The sequence below is a fragment of the Orbicella faveolata genome, unplaced genomic scaffold, assembly GCF_042242905.1.
Source record: "Orbicella faveolata isolate gen_17 unplaced genomic scaffold, um_ofav_v1 contig_15, whole genome shotgun sequence".
NCBI classification, from domain to species: domain Eukaryota; kingdom Metazoa; phylum Cnidaria; class Anthozoa; order Scleractinia; family Merulinidae; genus Orbicella; species Orbicella faveolata.
Genome location: NW_028301542.1, coordinates 11699140 through 11725492, shown reverse-complemented (window position 1 = coordinate 11725492; position 26353 = coordinate 11699140). Strand labels below are relative to the sequence as shown.

Here is a 26353-nt window from a genome sequence, read left to right as displayed (position 1 = left end):
CGGAAAATTAAGAAGAAAATGACGACCAGAAGTCGAAGTGGAACTTCGCGGAAATGCTAAATTATATTAAAGAAGGCGCCATCTTTATTTACACACGATTAGGCAATTGTACCTGTAGAATTCTACAGACTTGCAACACTGTATTTTGCTGCGAGACAAGTTGGTCACAAACGTGGTAATACGCGCAACAATGTGTTTCAACTTGCAATGCAACTATGTTGCGAGACAAGTTGAAGGAAAATGTTGCCCGTATTACCGGACCTTTAAAACAGTCACACTTTTCAGACGGTTTAGCACTGGCTAGAGCCATGAAAGCGCTGCCGCACTAATAATTCTTTTTTTTTTTTTTTTAACATACGGTGCATATTCGAGGGGAGAACAACTAAGACTCTCTTAGGAAAAAACCAAAACTCCAGCCAAAACTCTATTTAGAAAATTGATCTCAGTACGAGGCCTCCTAGAATAAGCGCCACATTAGAGCACAAGTTTTACCAATAAACGCCACGTTGCTCTTCATGGCTGCAGCTTATTCGAAGGCATTTTTGATGTCACTTGCAGCACTTCTCCAGTGGATACGCTTATGAATTGAGTGCGAAAGTCTAAAAGGTGTAAGGTACTACATACCTCAAAAACGAACATTTTAAAACATACGAGTTAACACGAGTGCTACACAATCTGCCACATTTTTTGTCTTATGTCTTTTTTCGTGAGAGAGAGTTGTATTTCTGGCTGTTCGCCTTCTATGTTAGCATAGAAGAGCCAACTTGTATTTGGATTTGTTAATAAACCATTACCATTATGTCATTTATTATTACCTCAGAAATTTAGCATAACCATATCTAGGGCGCACGCTTAGGTGACTCGGCCGGGAAATACTCGCGAGGACAAATGACGCCTCACGCGAGTCCCCTCGTACTCGTCCTCTTCCTTTACCATTCACCGAGAAGTCCTCATAAAATGTAAAATGATCACCTTCGGGGTTCCACAAGGAAATAAAACACACCAGCCTTCAGTGACAAACAAACTGTTTATTAAAACTGATAACACATGTTCACAAAACAGATCGCGATTGGTCAATTTTCTTCGACGTGACCCAGTCCAAAGTTAGCTGTCGTGACGCCATGTGAAAACACTGAAACACGTAGCAAATGGAATGTCTTTGGAGTAAACGATAAGATAACATCTGCAAGTTCAGTTTTAAGATAATTGGGCGAGGCGGGAGGCGGGGGAGGGGCGTTAGAAAAGAGGAGGGTGTTACTAAATATCTCCCTCCAAAGAGAAGGGAGGCTTAATAGAACTTGTAGGGTTAACTGCCATTCTTAAAGTCACTGATCCACATTCCAAGTGGAGGAATGCGAGAAATGTGTCTGGAATTTGGCAATATTGAAATAATTTGGGAAACATCACAGGCATCAACCACTGGTAAAGGGAAGTAACTTGTATAAAATTGTCTTCCTTTAAACATTTTTAAACCAAAATCGAGTGAGATAATCCCTAGAGCAAATCATGAAAACACTTCCTGACTTTACTCTCTCTTAAATGTATTTCAAAGCACTGAATTATTTGTGGCAGATTTAGCGAATGCATCAACTGCAAACGAGCCTCACCGCTACGACAAAGCACCGCCACATTGGTGAGGAAAAATTTTCATGTGCGTCTGTTTTCTGAAGGAGATATTCAGCCTCAGTGCATAGTTGTCAAAGCAGTGACAATGTCCAGTCTACGACTGCAGTCCTTCCGATTTTTGGACTGGACAAGGTACCCTGGGCGAATGTTGCAAGCAGTAATCGTACCAGTTAATCATTCAATCTTTATTTACTCCTGGTAAACAGCTTAAGACACTTTTAACAAGATACCGACCAATCAGTGAATAAATGCTTCTGAATAGGCCTCAAAACCCATGTAAAATGTAAATGTACAACTGTAATTATTCAATCACGAAACGTGGAAGAGTTCTCTCGGACTCTTGACCATTGTAAATAATTTGAGCATCATTATGACATTAGAATTTGGAGTGTTGGTTCTTGCAGAGAGAGGAAACCGGAGATCCCGGAGAAAAACCTCAAAATAAAGTGACAACCAACCACAAACTCGACCAGCTACGATGCTGGGTCTAGGATTTGAACCCAGGCCACATTGTCGCGAGATAGTCACTCTAACCACCGCACCAGTCCTGCTCCACAGAATATGCCCAATACCATTAACCAGATGCTATTTCAAACAGTCGCCACACACCTCTCAGAAAGCTAAACCGGATTGGCCGAGAGAACAACAGAACAAAGAAAAGAGACAAGCCAAATATCAGCACCACTAAGAATGGTCTAAGATGGTGCCCGGGGGGGGGGGGGGGTGGGGAAGTGAAAAAGAGGAAACAGGAACAGCCAGAAATGGCACAAACTACAGCGAGAAAGAACAAGACAGAAAGGGTGCAGAGAGGCCCTAAGAGACCTATGCTCCACATGGGGTGAAAGATGTAAGAGAAAAAGAATATAATATTAACCCTTCTTCATATAATTTTTCCATTTTCTGTTTTTTCAATTTAAAAAAATATCATTACCTACAATTAAATAATTATTACTGCCTTTACTTTAAATTACGATCATAACCACTACTTTGGAATTTCTATTCCAGAGAGAATTACATGTAGTCTGCAAAAGAATGCATTCTTTGTGTACAACAATAATTTAATTTCCTTTTCTCAATCAAATATAGCACTCATTGATAAACTAAAATTATTCTTGATTCTTTTACTAAAATCAGTAACAACATACTTTCATAAAACAGTGAACACACATTACCAAACAATTATTATTGTAATAATAATAATAATAATATTAATAATAATAATATACCATGACTAAAGTAGCACGTGATCAGAATCTTATTAAACAGGATTCCCTCAGTATAATCAGTAATAATATACCATCAGTACAATCAGCAGAAATATACAATGGGTAAAGTAGCAGGTGATCAAAAATATTATTAAACTGGATTCCCTCAGTAGAATCAGTAATAATATACCATTAGTACAGTCAGTAACAATATACCGTAAGTGAAGTAGCACGTGATCACAATCTTATTAAACAGGATTCCCTCAGTATAATCAGTAATAATATACCATCAGTACAATCAGTAGAAATATACAATGGGTAAAGGAGCAGGTGATCAAAAATATGATTAAACAGGATTCCCTCAGTATAATCAGTAATAATATACCATTACTACAATCAGTAACAATATACCATAGGTGAAGTGGCATGTGATCAAAATCTTATTAAACAGGATTCCCTCAGTATAATCAATAATAATATACCATCAGTACAATCAGTAGAAATATAAAATGGGTAAAGTAGCAGGTGATCAAAAATACCGTTAAACAGGATTCCCTCAGTAGAATCAGTAATAATATACCATTAGTACAATCAGTAACAATATACCATAAGTGAAGTAGCAAGTGATCACAATCTTATTAAACAGGATTCCCTCGGCATAATCAGTAATAATATACCGTAAGTACAGTCAGTTACAATATACCATAAGTGAAGTAGCACGTGAGCACAATCTTATTAAACAGGATTCCCTCAGTATAATCAGTAATAATATACCATCAGTATAATCAGTAACAATATACCATACGTGAAGTAGCACATGATCACAATCTTATTAAAAAGGATTCCCTCAGCATAACCAGTAATAATATACCATTAGTACAATCAGTAACAATATACCATAAGTGAAGTACCACATGATCACAATCTTATTAAAAAGGATTCCCTCAGCATAATCAGTAAAATACATCATCAGTACAATCAGTAACAATATACAATGAGTAAAGTTGCACGTGATCACAATCTTATTAAACAGGATTCCATCAGTATAATCAGTAATAATATACCATTAGTACAATCAGTAACAATATACCATAAGTGAAGTAGCACGTGATCACAATCTTATTAAACAAGATTCCCTCAGTATAATCAGTAATAATATACCATTAGTACAATCAGTAACAATATACCATAAGTGAAGTAGCACGTCATCACAATCTTATTAAACAGGATTCCCTCAGTATAATCAGTAATAATATACCATTAGTACAATCAGTAAAAATATACCATAAGTGAAGTAGCACGTGAACACAATCTTATTAAACAAGATTCCCTCAGTATAATCAGTAATAATATACCATTAGTACAATCAGTAACAATATACCATAAGTGAAGTAGCACGTGATCACAATCTTATTAAACAGGATTCCCTCAGTATAATCAGGAATAATTTACCATGAGTAAACTAGGACATATTTATCACCATATTATTAGCTAGGATACCCTCAGTATAATCAGTGATATACCATGAGAATAATTAGTAATAGGATACTATTAGTAAAGCAGCACATGATCACATTACTGTTAAACAGAATAAGCTCGGGATAACTAGTAATACTATACCCGCAGAATAATCGGTAATAATATACTATCAGTGTAGTCAGTAAAAATATCCAATGAGTAAAGTAGCACACGATTACAATATTATTAAAGAGAATACGCTCAGAATAATTAGTAATAATATACCTGCAGTATAATCAGTAATAATAATACCATGAGCAATGTAGTATTGTGATGATCACAATACTATTAAACAGGATACCCAAGTATAATCAGTAATATACCATGAGTATATTCAGTAATAGGATACCATTAGTAAAGTAGCACGTGATTACTATACTATTAAACAGGACACCCTCGGTATAACCAGTAATAATGTACCTTTAGTATAATCAGTAATAATATACCATCATTATAATCAGTAATAATATACCATTAGTAAAGTAGCACATGATTACAATATTATTAAACAGGATACCCTCAGTACAATCAGTAACAATATGCCATCATAATAGTCAGTAATATTACATACCATGAGTAAAGTAGCTCGTGATCACAGTGTAACTCAGTATAACTAATAATAATATTATTTGCCAAAGGTGAAGTGAACATTGGTGAATATTCACTGAGACGAAGTCGAGGTTGAGAAGTTGACCAAGTCAAGAAGTGAATATAAGAATTGGAGATTCTGATTGGTCGAAAAGCTTATTATATTATGCTATATTCACCCTGCTAGTGCTTGGTTACTAAGCTCACCATCTTTGCCATCTCGGCAAGCAAACATGGTGGACAGTTGCTGAATGAACTTTTCATATATTCAAAAGACACCAAATGAATTTTCAAAATGACTGCTGCTGCCCTCGGACCAAAAATCTTTTCAAGAACTCGTATTCAAGGCTTTTAAGAATCATAAACACAGTGGTTGCGTCGATCGCCAGCAGGTCAGCTCAATTGACCGAAATTTACTTTTCTTCATACTAAAGCTACTCATTTTTAAGTGATGATGACAACTGTGAATGAAGTCAACAATGACAAAACAAAGGTACCAGATGAATTTAATTTTAGTATTGTTTCGTTCGTTTGTTTTACTGCCAAACTCAATACGTAAATTGATTGATTATCAATGTACATGTACGCTTATTATTAAAACTACGGCTGCATACGTGTATGCACACTGACAATTGCATCTGTGTTTTTATGTTTTAGTCCATTATTTTGTAGTCCTTGATATTCACCTCTGAAAATTATACTAATCACTAATAATATAACACGAGTATAATCAGTAATAATAAACCATGAGTAAAGTACCGGTAGCCCATGATGACAACATTATTAAACAGGACAACCTCTGTATAATCAGTAATAATATACCTTGAGTAAAGTAGCACATGATCACAACATTATTAAACAGGAAAACCCCAGTATAATCAGTAATAATATACCATGAGTAATGTAGCACATGATAACAATATTATTCAACAGGATACCCTCAGTATAATCAGTAATATACCATCAGTATAATCAGTAATAAGATACCATTAGTAAAGTAGCACGTGATCGCAATATTATTAAACAGGATACCTTTAGAATCAATGTTATACCATGAGTATCATCAGTAATAATATACCATGAGTATATTCAGTAAGAATATATCATGAGTAAAGTAGCATGTGATCACCATTGATATCATTAAACAGGATACCCTCAACATAATCGGTAATAATATACCAGCAGTATAGTCCCTAAAAATGTTTCTCGAGTAAAGTAGCACGTCATCAGAATATTATTAAACGTGACAGTAAACTCAGTAATAATATACCATCAGTATAGTCAGTAACAATATACCTTGAGTAACATAGCATGTACTTACAATATTATTGACCAGGGTACCCTCAGTATAATCAGTAATAATATACTACAAGTGAAGTAGCTACTTGTGATCACAATTTTATTAAGAGGATACCCTAAGAATAATCAGTAATAATATACCATGAGTAAAATTAGTATAATATCCCTTTTTGAAGCCTGGCCCAGTTCCCTATCCTCAACCCTATATTAGTAAATGCTCTCTCTATGCAGGGGATTCTTTGATTTGTCTATCCATTCCTTTTCATTTACACTACAGAAAACATGTTGCATCAAATGCTTGTCATGGCTAGCCTCCTTTTTGGCCATGCCACGGCTATATCCTGTAAGATGTCAATAGCAAGGCAATATAAGATTATAAACAACAAATTGAGCAATTTCTATAAGCGCTAATGCTTGGGGCAAAAATGAACAGTTGGGGTACAAAACTAATACGAGACCTCAAGTAGTGTGTGTCTAATGAAACAAATTAAGGAGCTCTTTCAAAGGATTTATATTGTAAAATGAAACTCTATGTCAATGCAATTGTGTGTCATCTGTGATGCCATACTGCTCCATCTGACAACCTTTCTTACAGCATTTGTTGTTCAGTTAAGTTACAGTATATACTTGAAAAAAAAAATACACAAAACTGATAAATGAACTAGAACTAAAAAAATATTTCTAAGAACATACCTACGGTAGAGCGATTTACTTTGGTATCCAAGAATTGGCAAATCTTTGGCTTCATACAGTTCTAAAAAAATCCACTTGGGTTAAAAAACAGTTTTTATTAGACTTAATTTACTTGATGTCAAGAACAAAGGAGCTTTAAACTTGATAACTTTTGTTGTCCTAACGTTTGACATTCAAACAGAAAGTGATTCTGCTGTATTAAATGTTGACAATTGTTAAAAGTTACAGTCAGACATTTAGTAGGTTGCTAGATTGCTTGGTCAATAATGCAAAAAAGTTGTTATTAACCTTATATAGTTCTATCACACTTCTGGATATAGATATTCTTTATGTACTTCACCTGTTAAATCAATTCATCCATTGTGTCATTCCTATATATCTCAGAAGAGTCACACCCGCAACTGCAAGTTGGATGTACACCTTAATCAAAGACAACAAAAACTGACATTTTACAGACCATAAATGACTTAACTGACCACGACTGTGATCAAATAAATTACCCTCCTAAAAAATTCTATCTCAACAATAACAATCAAATCTTCTACTAAATAAACACAACAAAAAAAGGTTGTCACCGTTAATTTTTTTTTATATAAATTTGTGATTTGTGATGTTGTTGGTTAAGTGAAGAAGTAATCTTCACTTAACCAACAATATAGAGACATTGTCTTCAAAACTACTCTAACAGACAGATAGACAGACAGACAGACATACATACATACATACATAAACTTTATTTAAGCTCGAATTTCAGAGTAGCTTGACAAGCTAATATTTCAGGGAATCTGAATAACAACTTAGGGTGAATATTGAAAAAGATTCTATACACCTTACCTAGTTCCCCTTGCCCTTCTGTTGCTGTTAGTGGCATCATTAAAACAGATGATCCAGATGTAGAAAATGTCTTGATACTCGAAGAGAGAACAATTAATAAATGTTCCTTATAAATGTTAACTTGGTCCTGAAAACAACCTAACAACACAGCGTTAATAATGAATTAGGAACTCTTTTCTCATCTATATTATCTTCCTTTGCACCATGAGTCACTGCCTGGTTTTAAATACTTGTCAGTTGTATTGATATTGGTAATAAAAATAATCATTACCTACCAATGAGTGTGGTAAATTCAATCCATTTTCCTCAAGCTGTTGACGAACAACTGCCAGGGTATCATCATCCAACTCCTGAGAAGAAACTGTTACTTGTTTACTGTTTCTTGCGCAAGGCACAATGGCTTTGTGGTTAGTTCGCTTGTCTCCAAATCAAGTAATCTGGATTCGATCCATTATGCTGTGTCCTTGGGCAAGACACTTAATTTCAGTGTCTCCCTGCACCAAGTTGTGTAAATGTAAATGGCTAACTTAATGCTGGAGGTAACCCCGTAATAGACTGCCATCCCATTCAGGGGGCAGTAGAAATATAGAAATACTCCTAGTTGTTTCATGCTACAGAAACCAAGATAAAGTGATGGCAACTTGGCTGGTATGCAGGCTTTCCCAATCTACATATATAGTACACATTGCAACAAAAGTGGTTTACCCGTCCATCATCTTTCAACGACACATTTGCAATTTTTGTCTCCATTGCAACTTCAACATCTTGAACACATCAAGGTGTGGTGTGGACAAAGAAGCCTGCAGAGTTAGTAGGAGTCTGGTAACACATAGCCTTCAAAGAATGTCCCACAGCCCAAGGATTCTGCCACATTGAACAAAACCTGGAGGTCTAGCAGGGAAGCCCTTGCCAGTGTAAGAAAAGAAACTCAGGCCATCCCAGGATCAAAAAAGCTCCTGCCACTATGCCACCTCCAAAACAAACATCTTGGTACAACTTAAACAAATAAAAAGATCCTGATAAATGAAAAGCGCGAGACTGCAACTCACTGAAAACAAGATCCCGACAAAGGAACAGCCAAGTTATGTATGTAACTAGTAAAACACCGCAGCATCAGAGTAACTACCAACAATATCCAGACAAAAGAACAGTGCAACATGTAAGTAACTAGTAATAGGATCCTGACGAGGGTATAACTAAAAGCTCCCGACAATAGAACAGCCCAGCATCTAAGTAATAAGTAAAAGCTTCCTTCCCACAGGGGACCGATGCAGTGTCTAAGTAATAAGTAAAACCTCCCAACGGGGGAATGGAGCAGCCTCTGAGTAATAGGTAAAAGCTCGCAATGGGAGAGCGGTGCAGTGTGGAAATAAAAAGTAAAATCTCCCGATGGGGCAACAGCGCAGAGTCTAAGTAATAAGTAAAACCTCCCAACAGTGGAATGGAGTAGCATCTAACTATTAACTAAAAGTTCCCGCAGGGGGAACGGCGCAGCGGCCAAGTAATAAAGTAAAATGTCCCGACAGGGTAACAGTGCAGCGTTGAAGTAATAAGTAAAAGCTCCCAACGGGGGAACAGCGCAGCGTCTAAGTAATAAGTAAAACCTTAGGATAGGGAAGTGGCGCAGCGTCTAAGTAATAACTAAAGGCTCCCACGGGGGAACGGTGCAGCATCTAAGTAATAAGTAAAAGCTCCTGACAGGAGAATGGCGCAGCGTCTAAGTAATAAAAAGAGTTTCTGCCTGGAAATGGTGCAGTGTCTAAGTAACAACTAAAACCTCCCAATGGGGGAGCGGAGCAGCATCTAAGTAATAAGTAAAAGCTCTGGAAGGGGTAATAGCGCAGCATCTAAGTAATAAGCAAAAGATCCCGACGGGTCAAAGGCGCATCTAAATAATAAGTAAAAGCTCCCACAGGGGAACCGCGCAGCATCTAAGTAATAAGTAAAAGCTCCCAACGGGGGAACAGCACAGTGACTAAGTAATAAGTAAAAGCTCCCGACGGGGCAACGGCGCAGCGTCTAAGTAATAAGTAAAAGCTCCCAATGGGGGAACAGCGCACCGTCTCCAATAGCGCAGCGTCTAAGTAATAAGTAAAAGCTCCCAACAGGGGAAAGGTGCAGTGTCTAAGTAATAAAAAAAAGTTTCTGGGGGGAAATGGTGCAGCATCTAAGTGATAACTAAAATCTCCAATGGGGGAACCGCGCAGCATCTAAGTAATAAGTAAAAGATCCCAATGGGGGTGAGGTGCAGCATCTAAGTAATAAGTAAAAGCTCCCACGGGGGAACAGCGCAACATCTACGTAATAAGTAAAATTTTCTGCGGAAAAATGAAACAGCATCTAAGTAAAAACTAAAAGCTTCTGCAGGGGAACAGTGCAGCAGCTAAGAAATAAAGTAAAATCTCCTGACAGGGAAACGGTGCAGCATCGAAGTCTCCTGACGGGGGAATGGCGCAATGTCTAAGTAATAAAAAAAGTTTCTACGGGGAAATGGCATAGCATATAAGTAACAACTAAAAGCTCCCAATGGGGGAACAGCGCAGCGTCTAAATAATAAGTAAAAGCTACCAACAGGGGAGCGGCGCAGTGTCTAAGTTATAAGTAAAAGCTCCTATGGGGGAACAAGGCAGCATCTAAGTAATAAGTAAAATTTTCCACAGAAAAATGGCGCACTGTCTAAGAAATAAGTAAAAGCTCCCAACGGGGGAAAGGCACATCTAAATAATAAGGAAAAGCTCCCACAGGGGAACCGCGCAGCATCTGAGTAATAAGTAAAAGCTCCCAACAGGGGAAAGGCACAGTGTCTAAGTAATAAAAAAAAGTTCTGCGGGGAAATGGCACAACATCTAAGTAATAACTGAAATCTCCAATGGGGGAACCGCGCAGCATCTAAGTAATAAGTAAAAGATCCCAACAGGGGCGAGGTGCAGCGTCTAAGTAATAAGTAAAAGCTCCCAAGGGGGAAAAGTGCAGCATCTAAGTAATAAGTAAAATTTTCCGTGGAAAAATGAAACAGCGTCTAAGTAACAACTAAAAGCTCCCGAAGGGGAACGTTGCAGCAGCTACGTATAAAGTAGAATCCCCCAACAGGGGAACAGTACAGCGTCAAAGTAATCAGTAAAAGCTCCCGACCAGGAAATGGCGCAGCGTCTAAGTAATAAAAAAAGTTTCTGCGGGGAAACGGCATACATGCAAGTAATAACTAAAAGCTCCCAACGGGGGAACACCGCAGCATCTAAAGTTATGAGTAAAAGCTCCTATGGGGGAACAAGGCACCATCTAAGTAATAAGTAAAACTTTCCGCAGAAAAATGGCGCAGCATCTAAGTAATAACTAAAAGCTCCCGCAGGGGAACAGTGCAGCAGCTAAGTAATCTCCCGAAGGGGGAACAGCACAATGTCTAACTAATAAGTAAAAGCTCTCGCAGGGAAGTGGCGCAGCATGTAAGTAATATGCAAGCAGAGTCTAAGCAAGAATTAAAAGCTCCCACAGGGGAACAGCACAGCGTCTAACTAATAAGTAAAAGCTCCCACAGGGAAATGACGCAGCGTGTAACTAATAAGTAAAAGATCCAACAGCGGAACAGTGCAGTGTCTAACTAATAAGTAAAAGCTCCCATAGGGATATGGTGCAGCAGGTAAGTAATAACTAAAAGCTCCTGCAGGGGAAATGGTACCACGCCTAAGTAATAGGTAAAAGCTTTTCACAGGAAAATGGCGCAGTGTCTAAGTAAGAAGTGAAAGTTCCCGCAGGGGATCGGTGTAAAGTCTAAGTAATAAGTAAGAGCTCCCGCTGGGTAACGGCGCAGTGCCTAAGTAATAAGTAAAAACTTCTAACAGGAGAATGGCGCAATGTCTAAGTAATAAGTAAAAGCTCCTGACGAGGGAGTGGCGCAGTGTCTAAGTAATAAATCAAACCTCCCAACGAGGGAACGGCACAGTGTCTGATTAATAATTAAAAGCTCCCAACGGGAAAATGTGCAGTGTCTAAGTAATAACTAAGAGCTTCTAATGGGGGAATGGCACAGCGTCTAAGTAATAAGTAAAAGCTCCTGGCGGGGGAGCGGCGCAGTGTCCAAGTAATAAGTAAAAGCTCCCGATGGGGGAACAGCGCAGCATCTAAGTAAGAATTAAAAGCTCCCAGCGAGGGAGCAGCGCAGTGGCTAAGTAATAAGTAAAAGCTCCCGATGGGGGAACAGCGCAGCGTCTAAGTAATAAGTAAAAGCTCCCAACGGGGGAACAGTGCAGCCTCTAAGTAATAAGTAAAAGCTCCCAACGGGGGAACAGTGCAGCGACTACCTAATAAGTAAAAGCTCCCGACAGGGCAACGACGCAGCGTCTAAGCAATAAGTAAAAGCTCCCAACAGGGGAACAGCGCAGTGTCTAAGTAATAAGTAAAAGCTCCCAACGGGGGAACAGCGCAGTGCCTATTGTAAGTAATAACTAAAAGCTCCCAATGGGGGAACAGCACAGTGATGAATTAATAACTAAAAGCTCCCAACGGGGGAACAGCGCAGCGTCTAAGTAATAAGTAAAAGCTCCCAACGGGGAACAGCGCAGCGTCTAAGTAATAAGTAAAAGCTCCCAACAGGGAAACAGCGCAGCGACTAAGTAATAAGTAAAAGCTCCTGACAGGGGAACGGCGCAGCGTCTAAGTAATAAGTAAAAGCTCCCAACGGGAGAACAGCGCAGTGTCTTAGTAATAAGTAAAACCTTCCGACAGGGGAATGGCGCAGCGTCTAAGTAATAAGTAAAAGCTCACAACGGGAGAACAGCGCAACGTCTACGTAATAAGTAAAAGCTCCCAACGGGAGAACAGCGCAGTGTCTTAGTAATAAGTAAAACCTTCCGACAGGGGAATGGCGCAGCGTCTAAGTAATAAGTAAAAGCTCCCAACGGGGGAACGGCACAGCGTCTAAGTAATAGGTAAAAGCCCTCGCAGGAAAATGGGGCAGTGTCTACATAATAAGTAAAAGCTCCCAACTGGGGAACGGCAGCAGAACCTAAGTAATAATTAAAAGCTCCTGAAGGGGGAACACCGCAGCGTCTGATTGATAATTAAAAGCTCCCAATGGAAAAATGTGCAGCATCTCAGTAATAAGTAAAAGCTCCCAACGGGGGAACGGCGCAGCGTCTAAGTAATAAGTAAAAGCTTCCAATGGGGGAACAGCGCAGCGTCTAAGTAATAAGTAAAAGCTTCTGACGGGGGAGCAGCGCAGTGTCTAAGTAATAAGTAAAAGCTCCCAACGGGGAACAGCGCAGCATCTTAGTAATAAGTAAAACCTTCTGACGGGGGAACGACGCAGCATCTAAGTAATAAGTAAAACCTCCTGACAGGGGAACGGCGCAGCATCTAAGTAATAAGTAAAAGCTCCCAACGGGGGAGCAGCGCAGTGGCTAAGTAATAAGTAAAAGCTCCCGACGGGGGAACAGCGCAGCGTCTAAGTAATAAGTAAAAGCTCCCAACAGGGGAACAGCGCAGCCTCTAAGTAATAAGTAAAAGCTCCCAACGGGGCAACAGCGCAGCGACTGGGTAGTAAGTAAAAGCTCCTGATGGGGGAACAGCCCAGCATCTAAGTAATAAGTAAAAGCTCCCGAAGGGGGAACAGCGCTGCGTCTATGTAATAAGGAAAAGCTCCCAACGGGGGAACAGTGCAGCAACTAAGTAATAAGTAAAAGCTCCCAACGGGGGAACAGCGCAGTGTCTAAGTAATAAGTAAAACCTCATGACGGGGGAACAGCGCAGTGTCTAAGTAATAAGTAAAAGCTCCCAACGGGGGAACAGCGCCGTCTCTAAGTAATAAGTAAAAGCTCCCGACAGGGGAACAGCGCAGCGACTAAGTAATAAGTAAAAGCTCCCAACGGGGGAACAGCAAAGCGTCTTAGTAATAAGTAAAAGCTCCAAATGGGGGAAGAGTGCAACGACTGAGTAATAAGTAAAAGCTCCCGACGGGCGAACGGCGCAGCATCTAAGTAATAAGTAAAAGCCCTCGCAGGAAAATGGCGCAGTGTCTACATAATAAGTAAAAGCTCCCAACTAGGGAACGGCGCAGCACCTAAGTAATAATTAAAAGCTCCCGAAGGGGGAACACCGCAGTGTCTGATTGATAATTAAAAGCTCCCAGCAGAAAAATGTGCAATGTCTAAGTAATAAGTAAAAGCTTCTAACAGGGGATTTGCGCAGCATCTAAGTAATAAGTAAAAGCTCCTGATGGGGGAACAGCGCAGCATCTAAGTAAGAAGTAAAAGCTCCCAACGGGGGAATGGCCCAGGTTCTAAGTAATAAGTAAAAGCTCCCATGGGAGAACGGCACAGCGGCTAAGTAATAAAGTAAAAGCTCCTGTGGGGGAACGGCGCAGCGGCTAAGTAGTAAAGTAAAATCTCCTGACAGGGGAATGGCACAGCATCGAAGTAATAAGGAAAAGCTCCTGCAGTGGAACAGCGCAAGGTGTAAGTGAGAAGTAAAATGTCCCGATTCGGGGACGGTGCAGCATCTAAGTAACAAGTAAAAGCTCCTGACAGGGGAACGGCGCAGCGTCTAAGTAAGAAGTAAAAGTTCCCGACAGGGGAACGGTGCAGTATCTAAGTAATAAGTGAAAGCTCTTTAAGGGGGAATGGCGCAGCATCTAAGTAATAAGTAAAAGATCCTGATGAGGGAACAGCGTAGCATCTAAGTAAATAGTTAAAAGATCCTGACATGGGAACAGCCCAGCATGTAAGTTATTAGTAAGGGTTAAAATAAAATAAAATTCCCTTGAGAAAAGTGAAAGAATTACAAGAAAGAATTGTGAATTAGAAGGAATACGGAAAAATAAGTATAAATGATTAGAAAGTAAATACAATACCTCTTTACTTACCAGAAATCATGTCTTGCTACAGTAAGCTTGTTGACGCTTGAAAAAGGTATGTGGTCAGAAAAAAAGAAATGAATAGGTCCATTAGTAACATATAGCAGCTTTGAATTTAATTATTTTCAAGATGTATTACAATAAGTTGAACAGAACAAGAATATCTCAGTGGCGCTTAAAACAAATTGAATTGAACTAAACTGTGCATTATTATTATTTTATTTACATAGAGGGGTGCACTAGTAGCAGGAGGAAAGCAAGTGTCAGCATGAGACACAACCTTGGGAAACCAGCCACACCAAAGGATAACAGCCAAGAAAATCTCTAATGACTTGAAATGGTTCTTACTCAAATCTTTCAACTGGCATTTGAGAATGACTGTACAATTGGCTGTAAGTATTCACATTTCCATGTGCTGAGTTATGTGCCATTCTGCTGGGTGATCTGGCTCTTTCCAGGTTGTGCAAGGGACCAGAAGGTCATCAAGAAATCTGGGTAATTCAAGTGAACACCGGGACAGACAATCAACCACATAAGGTACACGGCCATTTGGCAAGGAATCTCATTGACTGTCATCCTATGGTAGAAAGGGTGCACATAGACTCTCATCATAGTAGGAAAACTCAGAGACGCTCATATCTTTAGGAAACATCACACAGAACACCTGTGAGCCAACCGAATATCTACAAGGAGGCTTGCACCACTCCAGGTTCACCTGAACTACCAAGATTTCTCATTAACCTTCTGGTCCCTTGAAAAACCAGGAAAGAATCAGATTACCAAGCTGATCTACCAGTGCCAAAGAGAAAACAACACACAATTCAGTACACTGAAACTTGAATAATTAATGCCAAATGCAGAGTCACTCTCAATGATAGCTGAGAAACTTGAGTTGGAACCAAAGAAACTCTTTTGCATCATTAGAGATTCTCTTTACTGTTATCCTTTGGTGCAGTTAGTGTTTTAGGACTGCACTTTCATGATAACACTTGCTTTATGCTGCTACATTCTGTTTGACCCTCCTAACCACTTGATTTAATTAACCAACAGATAACAGCCAAAGTTTACCATGTTATGTACCTGTTTCAAGCTAGCATAAGCTTCCAAGTCACCTTTCTTCCTGGACCTGGTGTACATCTTGAGTAGGACAAGTGTGTAGCTCTCCATGCTGTTCACTGCTTAGTGAATAGGAGTGGTGAAGCAAATTAATACTGGTCAATGTAGCGAACAATTGTTGAAGACAACTCCATAGTAAAGAGAGAGTGTGCAATCTGTGGCTGAACCCAAAGACACCTTGCAAGTGTTGACTAGAAGCATTTCTTAAAATGCAGCTTTCGCCTAGAAATTACTTTTCAAAGGCCCAGTGGCCCTCCTTGAAAGATTTTACTGGACCTACTTTTAGGGATCATATTTGAATCTAAATGCACTAGATGGTCATGTCTAAATGCACAAGCAGCGATTTAAATTTTCTCAAGGAAAATGTTCAATTTACAACAGTTCAAGAAATTTTCTTGCTACATAACAGTTGGTTAATTTCATGCTACAACCAATACTGCATGTGTTTAAAGTTGTTTAACTCTCAAGTGCCTAAAGTGGATGGCATGTTATGTATTACAGTGCGTTCACTGAAACTGGGGTCACACAGACAATGAAAACCAATCAGATGGCAGAACTGAAACAATAGATTCCAACATTTTCAAATCCAGCCAATCAAATGTCCAGTTCATAACAATGAAATCTCAGCTTGTTCATTGTGATGCTTACACTGCTATTGTCAAGCTCAAGCCGAGACACATGCCCCTAAACCCCCAAGCGGTTTGCATCTTTGATTGGTGCTTGACTAACTTTCTGCTCCATGTGTACTTAAAAAATGCACACTAAGTCTGTTAGGTCATCAAAACCTTCTATTGTGGCAGATAAATTTGCTGATAAAAGAGTGCTTTCTAATTTTAAGAGTTTAATAACAAATTTTGGCCTTCTTGTCTTCTGGTCGTCAAATTTCAGAATTGAGTGAGTGAACTTCGATCCAATGCTGAGCTGGAGCGAAAAACAAGGTTAGCGTTCACCTTTGGGAGTGACATTGAAAGAAATATACTCTTCATCACCTACATCATCTCTGCACATTGTATCCCATTTAAATATAAAGAATAGTGGCTCCTGTGCAAACAAAGAGGCTATGGACTGTTTGAGTCATGTTTTAAACAGTGCACTTTTGGCGTCCCAATCACAAAAACTTGTTATTTGCTTTCACATGTACATTTCACACAGCTCAAGGGGTATTTACCTTCTGAATTTGTCCCTGGGGCCTGGGGGAAGTTTATTAAATTACACATCATGCTCTTGTGAATTTCCCACTATTCCCCAGGGATTTGGGAGTGGTAGCTACAGTTGACTCGTGCTAACACCTGCTATATATTTTCACTTCATGTTAACGACAGTGCCTACTAAATACAAAGGTTTTTACACCAGGTTAGGACCTTGCGAAAAAAGTAGATCTCTCCAAGGGCTATTGGAATCCAAAAAGAAAAAATTGGGGAAGCCACGCATTTTTTGTTGTTGAGATAATTAGCTTTGAATCTCAACAAAAATGCTGACATCAGCATTTTTCTGAAAAAAGAAGGAAAGGATATTTCTTCACAGATTTCCTCAGATTTCTCTTTTTCATACAGAAAAGCAAACACATTTATAAAGATCTTAAAACTGCATGGTAAATGGTAACATAAAAACCACTTTTGGTATGTTTTTAATATGAAAATCATTGCAACTGGGCTTTTAGCGTCTCTAACAGCCTTCCTCTGGTTCTGCTAAAATACAGTCTAAATATCTTTTGCTCAAAACCAGAAACTACTGATGTGTTGAAGAGGCTTGCCACTTCCATTTCATAACATAAAATGTAGGGGTAACCACATATTTTTTAAAGTTATTGACCTTTTTTGAAAACTCTTAGGGTGCCCGTTACATTTTTTCTTGTCACCTCCCCAGTAAGTAAACCATCATTTTGCATATCTTGCACTTGCTTTACGTGTGCACTACGCCATCTACAGGTATATGTTTACAGTTGGATTTCAGTATAATTTTAGACAGATAACAGCTAGTTTTTCAGCTGGAAGACATTAATTTAACAGTCAGTGGTTAGCGATATGCTGCTATTCTGGTATTCCTGGTTTACAGTAGAGGTTCATTAAACTTGATTTGGTTACAGTAGGAAAATTTTGCTTTCATTTTAGTCGTGTACTTGGTAACATAACTGATTGCATCAATGCCAACTCCAGCACATGCGTGGCGCTTAAACCATGCCTTGCATAATGCACAGAATGTGTGCGCACTAACAAAAGTAGGCACCGTCCTGAAATACCGGTAACAACTTTCAGAGGTTTTAACGTTCACACTAGCAACTACTTTTAAAATCTTGTAGCCCAGTGATCATAAACAAGCAGAAGATGAAAGCCTATGCTTGAGTTAGGCTCGGGTCGCACTGGAGCCAATTTTGTTTGTATAAGTAATAGATCTGTCAACAAGTAGCGTAAAATAAGTGCAACCCCCAGTTTCAAAGACTTGCCAAGTTTTTGCGGATTGCCAAAATTTCACCAATCTTCAAAGAAGCTGAAGTGCTGCCTCAAAGGCTTCCAAACTTCATCAAAGCAAACAATTTTGTGTTTTTTTAACTATTAAACTGTCATATTTTTAAAACATGTCTGGATAAAATTACGGTGGGAAAATAACTTCAGTCAGCTAGTCCAGTTTGGCGCAATCGATGGCGGGACAAAATCATTTTTTTACCCGGTCCATCTGACACTTTTTACAGTTGTTTCAATGGAAAAGAGGAATATGAGAAGCTTCTTTGTTCAAATTCTTGACTCCTATCCTGGATCTGGTTACTGGCAGCAGTTTGAAGAGATGTCTTCAGCAAGACAATCTTTTTCGATTGCAAGTGATGCAAGTATCAACACAAACGCAAGCCAAGCAAAAACTGCTCATCCAATTATGGACCGAAAATGATGAGTTGCTTGAGAATGGAGAGTCAAGAAAATGAAGCATGGAGAAAAATCTGCGAAGAGTTTAACTCTCGCATATTGAGAAATATGGATCTTGTGGGTGATGGACAAAACACTGGCCCCCAGTCTAGACCACCCAAATGGACTGCCCTAAAATAGACTAACCCTCAAAATAATATTCCAAATAAGAACTATTTAATGTTCTGCACTGCTAGACATAATACTTAAATTACACATACTGTAACTTCTGCTTATGTTTATCTTGTAAGGCCTCTAGCCACCATTTTGAATAATAATATTATACTTAAAATAAACAACTGCTGAAAGCAAAATGGTGCAAAAAGCGTAGACTCAAACCAAATTTCATCATTTAATTATCAATGGCTGTTATCAATCAGAGGTACCAATCAGTGTCAGGATCAAACAAGTGTAAACATAATAACTTGAAAAGCAATTGAAATATGAGTGAGGAACCCAGTCTAATATTTGATTTGGGAATACACTGTAGCACATTACTAAGTGTAAATGTCAAACAGTGATTTTCAATTTTATTCCATGCAATTTCTGTCAGCCACTACACATGCACAAGCTAGAAAGATGACATGATACAGGGCTTGACACTAACTTTTCAACTTACTAGCCAAGTGGCTAGTGACTACTTAGATGTTACCGGCCAAAAACATTTTTTTATTAGCCAAGCATTGAGATTGGCTACCTTATTACATGAAATTTGCGCGACATGTTTATTTCATGTTTATTTCATTTATTACATGTTTATTAAATTCGTGATTTTGCAAAAAATTTGTATTTTTTGCATTTTTGAGTAACACAAAATTTGTTTCCTTGGCAATGTTACTTAAACATGATCTTTGAATTTAGTAAACTGACTTTATCAAAGGTACATTAATGCCAAAAGTAACAAAAATGCGATGGCGGGACTGAATATCAACAGTAACATAATGTATTATGTTCCTGACACTTATCCGCATCACTTTAATTTCGCGATTTGTTTTTTAAATCACGAAATTAGCAAAGTTAACGTGTCGTGAAAATTTCAGGTGGGTCCAATAACAACAGAATTAGTAGCAAGACTTGAAAGCACAATGCAAGCCACACTCTTTAATACATAATGTTGGTAATTATACTGTACTTAAACTAGTTTCAAAAAAGTGCCAGTTCCAGAAAAGACTTTCAGGACTCTGTTTTTCTCTGAGACTTCCTTGGAAAAATATCGAGACCCCCAAGACGTCACTGTAAAAACAGTTGACACTTCTTCATAGACGGCCGCCATAGAAATGTTTCAAAAACAAAACAACTATCTGAACAATACTGTAAACTGTCGTTGGCAAAATTCGACTGCTAAAAACAGCTGATTTTAATGTCCAAGAAAATAAATCTTTCTCATCCAATTATTTCTGTAGTGGTCAGTTTGTAAGTATGTATACGACATATCACCGATATATTGTTACGTCAAATGAAATGTTATCCTTTTGCAGTTCCGCACTATTTTACGCATGAACAAAATTTCGTAACAAAAAAAATCATTGATGTGTGCTGTCTTGTTTGTCAAATATTTCTTTCAACAAAATTAACATACAGCTGTATTCAGTTCCCCATTTACGTACCACACAGCAAAAAGTAGACATACGTGCTAAACAGCACATGCCCAGTACCATGATATGTCCACACTGAAATTCTGACATTGTTTCCGAGAAAAGTGTAAGTTTTGAGAAAGACAGAAACTAGTTCAGCCAATTTCATTTAGTTGACTAGCCAAAGTGGCTGGTGGAAATTGAAAACCTACTAGCCAAAACTAAATTTCTACTACTCTGTGGCTAGTTGGCTACCGTTAGTGTCAAGCCCTGATGATAGGAGATGACAAGAATAATGGCTGAATAGTAAACCTTCCAGGAACAATGACAAATTAGCAAGGTAGTCAGAACATTCAGTTCCTTTCCATCAGTCAATAGCCCTTCATTGGAGGCGGCATGGTGCTGGATTTGTAATCCAGAGGTCCCAGGTTCAAATCCTGCTCCCTGCCACTGAGTGGATTTGTGTTTGGTGGTCCCAGATTCAACTCCTCCACACTTTGTAAATAGCCCACTGGTCAGTCTCCCGCCAGTTGGGATTCATCACAAGTTTCTGTTTAATTTACAATATTTGTTTGCTTATTTCAGTGTCCACCATTGACACAGTAGTGCTAAATGCTTCGCACTTAAATAAAGTGATTTATTTTATTTATTTATTTATTTATTTATTTATTTATTAGTTCCAAAATAATTTGCAAGCAAACAGCCTGAATCTGAATGTTTACAATGCATTTGAGAAAAACACTGGTTACTGGCATTATTATTATTATATTATGCTGGCGTATTATATTATTTTTAGGATTAGTCCATTTTATTTAGGGTAGTCCATTTGGGTAATCCATGGATAGGCTTTTGTACATTACACTTTTATTTCCCCACTAAAATACTCCACCTTTATGCTCCATTTTTCCCACTAAAATGCTCGGTCTCCCCCAAAAAGTCGCTAAAATGCTCAGTTAATGCTCATACATAGGGTTTTTTTAAATCTTAATAATTTTAACGTTTAAACACAATTAGCAGCTCTGGGCACTTAACAAAAACATATACGTCGTATAACAAGTTAACAACAACATGTATAATAGTTTTAATACACCAAAAGATGATCGTCTAAATGATCTGTTGTTCTGTTGATGCTTTGTCCCCATTCAGTGAGGCTAAGTAGTAGACTATCCCTGAAAAGTTATTTGCTGTTGTACTGCAACATTACTGATGTTTCATTGTAATCTTCTGAGGCTCCTTCCTGTCGATTATTGTCAATTTCAAGTTAATTCTTCATTTTCTCGAAAAAAATAGTTTTAATTTCTATTTTCTGTGGAAAAAAAAAATTTTCCAGGAAAATGCCACGAAAATGCTTGAATAATTCTTAATGCTTGTTTTGTCCATCACCAATCTTGTGACATATATTTCAATCAGTATTAAACGTTTTGGTTCAAACATGTTGGTTTGATACAAACACTGTCAAAATTTGGAAAACATAGGCACACAAGACGTGCAAGAGTAACTGTTATTTTTTTTTTGTGAAGTCTCGGAGATAGAGCATTCATGGAACTGTTTACAAGAAAGATTCGGTTAATTTGAAAAATTTTTTTGGTTGCGATGTACAGCAAGAAAGAAACTGGGAATTTATGATGTACATACGATGTTACATCGGTAATGGTAAGATAGCTAAATAGTCAGCCATAAAATGTTTGACTGAACAAACTACAGTAATCTGACATGCCTCTAGATTAATGTAGAGACCATCTTATTTTTTTCTTTGATTCGTTCTTTGATAAAACCCACACTGTAATTGGTGTGACACATGCAAATGCATAACTCCCTCACTAACTGATCACATAGCCCTTCCAACCCCCAAGAGGAATTTTTGCTCAAAAATACTCAAGTTAAGAGACCTTTTTACATTTTATACGAGTCGTAAGTTTACCCTTTTTACACTACACAACACAACAACACTACTTCACCGAAAATAGAAAGAAAGAGAAAAAAAACCTCTCTGTCAATTAAAAGTCTGATTTAATTAAATTGCACTTTAACTTGGTGCCAGGCAGTCTTCAAAGAACATTTGAGCAGTTTTGATACTTTTACCTTTAAAAATATCGGACAAACAAAAATAAACTGCTACTGCAGAGACGTAAAAACCGTCCAGAAATGAAAGCTTTCTTTTGTTTAATATCCTGTTAACAATAGCCGATAACTTGTCAGCTCTAATTGAATTTACTCCCATATAAAAAACAAAAGTGTTAAGTTGCCATTTGTAACTAAAGATAGCAAACATCTCGTGGGAAAGAGTGGTGACGATTCGTCAGCTCTAATTGAATTTACTCCCATGTGAAAAACAAGAGTGTCAAATTACCCTTTGTAACCAAAAAATAAAAATATCTCGTTATATTTGCATGCAACAAGAACAAAACAATCGTCAGTTGCACTTACTATTGTAAACGTTAGAACTGTTTCTAATCTAAATAGTCTCGTTTCCTGTAAAACATGTCCTAAGAACTAGAAGCGACGATTCGTCACATCTAATTGAATTTACTCCTTGTGAAAAACAAAAGTATCAAGTTACCTTTGTAACTAAAAATAAAAATATCTCATTGCATTTGCATACTACTAACTCACAAACTGTTTGAAACCTCAAGGCTCATCTCGTTCGTAACTAAAATCCTCAGCCTAACCCACAGAAAATGTTGAAGTAAGCCCAATACATGAATACTTGCTCCTCTTTTATAGAAGAATAAATATGGCCGTTCTAAACTGTGTCGGGATCAAATCTTCTCACATACCATTTACCTTTACAACAAGAAATTTGATTGGCTGTTTACAGTAGATCTAATCTGATTGGTGTGACATACATACATCTCTCACTCCCTCACTCATCCATTGACCTGTCCATAACATACCCGATGCGCCGACTAAGAGGTTTTTTTTTTTTTTTACAAAAAAATAACTCAATGAAAGCTTTTTTTTTGTTTAATATCCTGGGAACAATAGCTGATAACTTGTAAGTTCTAATTGAATTTACTCCCATATGAAAAACAAAAGTGTCAAGTTACCATTTGTAACTAAAAATAGCAAACATCTTGTGGGAACAAGTGGTGACGATTCGTCAGCTCTAATTGAATTTACTCCTTGTGAAAAACAAAAGTATCAAGTTACCCTTTGTAACTAAAAATAAAACTATCTTGTGCCATTTGCATACTAGTAACTCATGAACTGCTTCAAAACTCAAGACTCATCTCGTTCATAACTAGCCACCATTACACTGAACATTATGCACTCTAAAACAACCCAATGTATGTATCTAACTGTCACACTCCGCTCCAAACCGGACTAAAAATCACAAACCGGCAACATACACGTCAGTCTTTATTTTTCAAAAACCAAAGTCCTTGTGTTTAATACAATAAAACGCCCAAGACTTCATATACCTCACTAAAGTTATCATGAACGAAAACAATTTCCTTTTTCTCCTACTGCAATTCATGCTGGCTATTAATGTGAAAAAGCAAAAACCCTGATAACATTGAAGAGAAAAGATTTAGTTTCATTTCAAACATAGCTTCTCATTCCAGTGGTAAACAAGAACCATTATAAATGTAAAATCGTCAGAGAATATTATCTTTTTGTTCTGTTGACCAAATTAATTGCAGTCTCTTCGCTTTTCACAGTGAAACTTGTCAATGGATGTTGACATTGACTATACACCTGGAACACTTACTACGAACTCTGCAGCAATATTTAGGTTTCAATACAACATGCAAACGATTTGAACCTGGTCGCAACCTCATCAAATTCCCAGTAGTGCATTCCGCTCCCCTAAAATACAATTGTTTTTATCATTCAAATCTTAAACCTAGTAGCAGAGCAGCTAAGACTCATTTAATTGAAAACTTTACCTAATGGGAAAAGCTCACCCTTCATTGCATGCTTGTAGTTATATGCCAAACACTATGTTTCTTTGACTGATTATCCAATTGCAAATGTTTATCAAACCCGCCCACAAAATCCTCACCTCAGAAGATGTCGAAATAAGCCCAATACATGAATAATTCCTCCTCTTTTATAGAAGAATAAATATGGCCGTTCTGAACTGTATCAGGATCAATCTCCTCACATACTATTTACCTTCACAACAAGAAATTTGATTGGCTGTTTATAGTAGATCCAATCTGATTGGTGTGATACACATACATCTCTCACTCACTCACTCACTCACCCATTGACCCGTAACATACCCGACGCGTCGACTAAGAGGTATTTTTTTTACAAAAAAATAACTCAAAAAGCTAATTTGAATTAGCTCTAGTGCGACCCTGGCCCTTAATAACCAAAATCCTAATAAGCTTAGTGCAAATTATTAATGATGCAAAAACCATCAGCCACAAGACGCCGAACATACAAGTTAAATTCTGGCTAAAATGCCAAAGAAATAAATTAATGCTGGTCATGAAGCAACAATTTACAAGGCAAAAAACCTGTTACGTTGTATCAACGAAACGCCACAGAACTCCAACACGCGCGTAAGCTTAAATAATTTATAAGCTTCAATTCAAGTGAAAGTGCTTCACGTGAAGTTGTGCCGAAAAACTGTTCACTCACCTTGCAAGGTAACCTACGAAGAACCACGAAGTAGAGTGTAGTAACAAGATTTGAACGGCTAAAGATTTCAATGACCACACTCGCTTACAAACAAGGAGTGAATAGACCATTTACACAGTTGTCTGTTGAGTGACCTGGCCTTTGGATGGCAGCGAGGCTCGAGTTGACCTTGTTTTGATATAGACCTCACTGCTTTTGTCATGTGAATGTACCTACAATCATGGATAAATTGCGTGTGTTGGAAAATGCCAAAAGCATGAAATTATAATCGTAATGAGGGAAAACGAAATCAACGAATCAAGTTAGGGAATTAGGTAATAACCAGATATGGGCAGTCATTTTTATTGAGCAAGTGATAGTTAGTGCGTGTGCCGCATTTCGTTCGAATTTGTAAATTTCAGTGTAAGTTATGGACATTTAAAGTATATGAAAACTTAGACAATCATGGACAAATTGTGTTGGAAAATGCCAAAAGCATGAAATCATAATCGTAATGCCTACAGAATAAGTGTCAACACCCCCATTCCCCCTTCCAATGTTGGAAAATGGTAAAATGCAAACTTGTGTCAGATGAAAGTGTTTTGTCAACATTGCACAGGGGTGGGGAGGGGCAAAACGTGTATATATAGGATGATTTTTTTCCAACCCTTGTGACCAAGGTTGTTTGAGGGGGGGAACTATGTAACCCTTTTTGGTTTGACCAATCATAGCGATATTTGGCTTCTGTAACAACCTGAAGCAAAACATGAAATAGGCGTTAAATGGAGATCGTGATCAACAGGTGACGTCACAATGACGTCAGTCAATTCTATGGAGCAGCTCTGACGAGACATATAAGATATGCTAGCCTTTTGACATTAATCAGCGTCTTTTTGAACACAATTCTCGCCAGAACACAACGAGTACATGATGATCTTTGTTCCTCCTTCGAAAACCGATGAACGGCACAAATTTGCGTTGTTTTACCGACGCGTTACAATGTTGCGTGACGGTTTTTTAACGGATTACAATTGTAAAGATCTGTGAATCATTTTGATGACGGTATTCAACTAAGCACACAAGATAACATCATATTACAAAGACTCTCGCTGACTGTGACATAAATTGCACGGTTTACAACGGTTTACAACTGCTTTATAAAGAAAAGGTAAAAGAAGATTTCTTTTATATCCAAGGGTTTACCATTTGTAAACCGTTCGAAATTCGTGACAAACAAGTTATATGCACAGCAAAAGGTGTATTCTGATAGAGTTTTGTGTCCTGATTTTATTTCCTTAAACATTTTTTTTCTTACAATATCTGTGACATCACAATTACGTCATAACCTCTTGTAACTCATTTGTAAACCGTTCAAAAACCGATGTAAACCGTGCCTTTTGGCCCTAAAAGGCGTGTCTGGAATGAACGTAGGTCATAGCAACACCCTTTCAAAGATCTTAAAGTACTTTTTCCCTATGAACATCGTTTTAGAGGAAAAATGGGCCTTTCTAGAGATATTTTTAGCATAGATATATTTTATTGCTTGTTACATGAGGTAGAAAAGCTAAAAATCTCAATTTTGAG

At 38.0% G+C, this 26353-nt stretch overlaps 1 long non-coding RNA gene across 3 annotated transcripts; it reads right to left on the bottom strand.

Moving 5' to 3' along the window:
• Positions 1-332: 332 nt before the first annotated feature.
• Positions 333-25986, bottom strand: LOC149113547 (uncharacterized). 3 transcript variants are annotated; one of them, XR_016206832.1, is made up of 5 exons: positions 24791-25986; positions 15691-15785; positions 7270-14655; positions 6930-7003; positions 333-6577 (listed from the first exon to the last, which is right to left on the bottom strand). It is a non-coding gene; the product is annotated as an uncharacterized LOC149113547 (long non-coding RNA). The 3 variants fall into 3 exon arrangements; XR_016206830.1 differs by having other exon boundaries at positions 333-7003; XR_016206831.1 differs by having other exon boundaries at positions 333-6990.
• Between the last annotated feature and the right edge of the window lie 367 nt (positions 25987-26353).